Source organism: Schistocerca nitens, chromosome 5, assembly GCF_023898315.1.
Source record: "Schistocerca nitens isolate TAMUIC-IGC-003100 chromosome 5, iqSchNite1.1, whole genome shotgun sequence".
Classification (NCBI taxonomy): Eukaryota; Metazoa; Arthropoda; class Insecta; order Orthoptera; family Acrididae; genus Schistocerca; species Schistocerca nitens.
In genome coordinates this window covers 493,991,939-493,997,249 of record NC_064618.1, presented here as the reverse complement: position 1 = coordinate 493,997,249, position 5,311 = coordinate 493,991,939, and the positions used below count along the sequence as shown (strand labels likewise).

Here is a 5,311-nt window from a genome sequence, read left to right as displayed (position 1 = left end):
AATAATCAGAAAATCGCTTTTGATAATAAGCAATTAAATTTGTATGCGAAGATTGAGAAAGAGAATTAATTTCAAAGGGAAGATTTCATTTGTTATTATTAAACAAGAGATAGAAATCCTAAGGGAAGGTTTCATAGGTTATTGTAGAAGGGAAGGTGGCATAACAAAAGAGATACAGAGGAGACGAAAAGGTTTCAATATACTTCCGCTGCATATAGCTAAGCCGTTATTGCGAGCGCGTCCAGTGAAAAGTCTGGACAAATGAAATGGATCGTATATCATTGATGGCCGGGAATCCCCACCTGGGGAAGTTCGGCTGCCGAGTTGAAAGTGTTTTCAGTTGACGCTACATTGGGCGACTTGCGTGTCGATGATGATGAGGAGAACACAACTGCCAGGCCTCAAGCATACAAAGTCTCCGATCCGGTCAGGAATTTGGCCCGGCCTCGCTGCATGGCAGTTAGACGTGCTGATAACTCAGCTGAGGAGGTGCACAGTCTCGTAAGTTTTGGCCACGTGGTGTTCTTTAGTTGCATTCCGGGATAATGGTACGAACATCTTTTCTGCATAAGAGTAGATCACACCAGTGGATGATACACCGATGGATTCCACTTGAAAGATTAGAAATGTGTGTTGGAGCGAGATTCGACTGTGAATCTTTACCTTTTCCTTGGATGCTCCATCAATTGAGCCGTCTGTTATATGATTTACCACAGTCTGAAGCTTAATCACCTGCAATATTCTCTCCTGCCTTTCATACTTCTCAGAAGTTGTATGGCGTGCCGTGACTGATATGGCCGAGGATGATTTAGTGGTAGGATAGGGTAATCACTTTCAAACCAATGTTGGGTTAGAAGTATGTGTCGAAACGGGACATGAAGCCGAGTCTTTGCTTTCTGGGGTGACATTTCCAATAGGAAGCATAGAAGTGCAGCATTTGTGACTGTGAGCGCCCCTGGCGGAAAACTTTATGAATAAGTGACCAAGAGGTCAGCTGTATTCCTGTACATGCTTTGGGTCTGGCGTCCAATACTACAAGCCTAATTTTTGTTGGCTTCCAGGCTGTAAAATGGGACTCGTCGTATTTCAGGTCTTACTATAGAGAAGGTCGTAGACCTTCAAGACAGTAACCATGTTTTTGAAGTTATGGAAGTATTGGGTGGAGGAAGTATCCAGCAACTGTTTAAGAGAAACTAGTGTTAATCAGCAACCTTATGTGGTTAAAATCGAAGTATGTTGCTTAAATGTGTTTATTGTAATTATGTAATATGATGATGTTATACGTATAACCTTAATAAGTGCCATGTGCGTTATCCCATTTTTTTCACATCGGTTGTGACAGAAATGTGATCCAAGATGAAATGTGAGTGTCACGCAGGACTGTAGGGACGCTGTCAACATATAGCCTCATTGTGCTGTTTCATTAATAGTGAAAGAGATTTTTCTAAAACTAACCGTTTTAAAACAACGGAAAAATCCAGGTCGTTCTCGTTGCAGCTTGTATTACAAAGGCGAAACGAATGAAGAAATGTTAAAAACTTGAACACACAGTATTTATGTTCCATAATAATATTTGAAACTTCCTGGCAGATTAAAACTGTGTGCCGGAGCGAGACTCGAACTCGGGACCTTTGCCTTTCGCGGGCAAGTACTCTACCAACTTTTTTTTTTTTATTCACTCTCAGTTTGTTCGCTTTTGTTCGTTGCATCTGCTCGGGGCGGATGTCGTAAGACCTCCGTTTAAGTTCGTTGTTGATCGATTAACTCAGTTCTTTTTATTACAGAGCGCAGCTAGCCCTCTGACCGAACAAGCTGAGCTATCCAACTGAGCTACCCAAGCACGACTCACGCCCCGTCCCCATTTCATAATAATATTTGTTTACTAGTTCATTAGGAACCGGCGTTCGGTTTCTTAGGCCATCGTCAGATAACTTAATACTAAACAAATAGCCCACACAAAGTCAGTGTGAGTTCATAATTGTACAAAGCTTGTTGTACAAAGATCTGTGACATTTAATGACTACATCGATACAAAAACACATGCGTAATTTTATATCCAAAGAGACTTCGAACAAATAAATCTTATACAGCGTGTTTCAAAAGTACTGGAACATTTTAAAAACTTTATTGTAGCCGAATGAGTAGCACTACAACGTAAAACCAAACATACGTTGAAAGAGTAAACTTGCAATTTTTTTTACAACAACATTCACTTCATATACACTCCATATGGGAATCATGTGTGATCCTACAAAAGTCGACGCGATAATCAAACTCTTGCCACACACTGGTCAATATGTCATCTGAGAGTGTAGCTGTTGCTTGTTCAACTCTCCTTCTCAATTCCACATTATCACCTGGAAAAGGAGGGACATAAATAAAAAAAGCAAAGCACTCCGTCTTCAGGCCACAAATGGCCCATCGGGACCATCCGACCGCCGTGTCATCTTCAGTTGAGGATGCGGATAGGAGGGGCGGTGGTCAGCACACCGCTCTCCCGGTCGTTACGATGGTTTTCTTTGACCGGAGCCGCTACTATTCGGTCGAGTAGCTCCTCAATTGGGATCACGAGGCTGAGTGCACCCCGAAAAATGGCAACAGCGCATGGCGGCTTCATGGTCACCCATCCAAGTGCCGGCCACGCCCAACAGTGCTTAACTTCGGTGATCTCACGGGAACCGATGTATTCACTGTGGCAAGGCCGTTGCCAAGGACATAAATATGTGCCTTTACAAAACCCCATAAACATAATTCACAAAGGGCAATATGCGGGGGCCTAGTAGGCCAGCGCTGCAGTCATGGACTGTGCAGCTGGTCCCGGCGGAGGTTCGAGTCCTCCCTCGGGCATGTGTGTGTGTGTTTGTTCTTAGGATAATTTAGGTTAAGTAGTGTGTAAGCTTAGGGACTGATTACCTTAGCAGTTAAGTCCCATAAGATTTCACACACTTTTGAACATTTTTTTAGGAGGCCATTTTATCGCACATTGGTCTGTTACTCCACCATGACCAGTCCAACGACTAGGTAGCACTGTGTTTAGATACGCCCTAACATCAGGCTGAAAATGTGAGGGTGTACCATCTATTTGAAGGACAAGGTTCTCTGATTCTGTCTGCAACAATTGCGTTAACCAGTTCTGCAAAATCTGAAGAATTGATTCTCCTGCAACACTGTGCTCTTCAAAGAGGAAAGGGTCATAAAGTTTCTTGTGAGACATGGCGCAAAAAACATTGACCTACGAAGAATCTCGCTCGTGTTCAACAATGTTACATGGGTTTCTTGTTCCCAAAATCCTACAACTGTGACTGTTTGCATTCTCATGTGTGTGAAATGTTGCCTCGTCCGGAAAAAAGAAAAAAAAATTATCGAATTCACAAAACCGTCATCTTCGACCACGAATGCACAGGAAAACTCGTATGGCTGGCCTTTGTCTTTACGATACAGGTTTTGCACTAACCGTAGTCTGCATGGTTTCATGTTTAATTTTTTACACAAAACACGCCACACAGCCGTTGTTGACATTTCCAACTCACGTGAAGCTCTGTGTAGAATTTGACGGACTACTTGTGAACGCCTCTCTCACTCGTCCAACGGCCGACTACTGCTTCTTATCTCACTAACACCTAGTTTCAACGAACTTTTACATGCCAACTATGTATTGCGTTACTGGTTAGTGCTGCTTTTCCGTAGTTCATCCTAACTTTTCGTAGGGCATCCGTTGTACTCCTTGTTTTGTCAGATTCCAAATTCCAGCACGCAGAAAGCCTTCTCAGCTCCAGGAAACATCACCTAGCGACCATCCATCGAACTACACGTCACATATGACGTGAAAAATAAATTTACAAGTTTACTCTTTCAAATCCTGAATATTGTTACTTTGTAATGCTACTCATTCAACTACACTAAATTTTTAAAGTGTTCCCGGACTTTTGAAACACACTTTATTACGTTACATTCAAATAGTAAAACTAAATGACTGTATAAGCCGAATATGTTTTACAAATGAGTAATGACATAGGCTACTATGGACAAACTGGTGAATGTGATGGAAAGGGGGAGGGGGCAGAAAGAAGTCTGTGGAATGTGGGTGTGGAACATTCATAAGAAGTTTATTATCTAAAGGTGAGAGAAGTAATAGCTAGCTGATGCTACTTTAGTAAGAATCGGTAATGGAACAGTGTTTGGTCATCAGGGACCAGGAGAGGATTTTTTGATAGGTGTTTATTAATGGGCATATTTTCGAGAATTGTTAGTTTTCTGCCTTTAGTTTCTCTATGGAGAACATTATATTTTATATCATATGAATAAAATTCATCCAGAGTATGTTCAGCAAATGTTGAATCTTAATTTTTCAGTCCCCAACTCCTTTCATGCTCAGGCGGTTTGGTAGTTATAGCCGTTCTTGATTGACCAACGTATAATTTGCCACACTCGGTTCTGAAGGTGGAATCTTGTCCTTACTGTTGAACAGGAGATGGGGCACGGTATTCCTATGTAAAAAGCTGGAGTATATTTCATGGATTTTAGTTCCCTGGCCAGGACCTTGAAGAAATGTTTCACAGCTAAGTGTACGCACAATCTGTTAAATCTGCAACAACAACTCCGCATTGTTTTAATAAACAGGAGATTCTGAAAAGGTTAAAGGGTTTGTGTGTACCTTTTTTCACATATTACGAGAAGAATATGAAAGTAAAGCTAAGGTTATAGCCAACTCAATTGTGAAACAGTTGGTGATCGACGCTGTTGAACAAACTGAATACAATATGTTCATATGTTACCGTGCAGCTGTTGTAAGCCAGTATGTTTATGCCATTCACAGACGCTAGTAAGTTAAACAATATGTGTAAGTAACAGAAGTACATCGATGCAGTTCCCTGCAGATTCTTCTTTAATGCTGTCTCTCCCTTTTCTTATTTTGTGTCTCGTAGTAATATCATCTGTTACAACCTCCAGACAAGATAATTTTGATTTCATGTGCAATCTCGGCACATGGTTGTCTGGTTCTATTGTGGTCACATCGTTCATGAAATGACTGTTACAAATGCGAGAATGTTTTTCTGGACTCTATTGCTTACCATCATCTGTATTCCTCTTCAGTATCGTGATGCAAGCTTTCCATTCGTTGCGTGTTGCTTTTCATTTGGAAAGGAGAAGAACATTTCACGAGATGTGTTGCTAAGTGTGAAGTTACAACCAAGAACAGAACTATTACAGTTATCTTTCCGAGAGCCAGAAGCTCTAATTTCATTCATCCTTACAGCAACACGCTGCGTAACGCGTAACCACCTATTCCCTCAAGACTGTTGCAATGCTG

The 5,311-nt window shown here is 41.4% G+C and overlaps 1 pseudogene; it reads right to left on the bottom strand.

Moving 5' to 3' along the window:
- Positions 1-2,592: 2,592 nt before the first annotated feature.
- On the bottom strand, positions 2,593-2,709 carry LOC126261418 (5S ribosomal RNA; annotated as a pseudogene).
- Between the last annotated feature and the right edge of the window lie 2,602 nt (positions 2,710-5,311).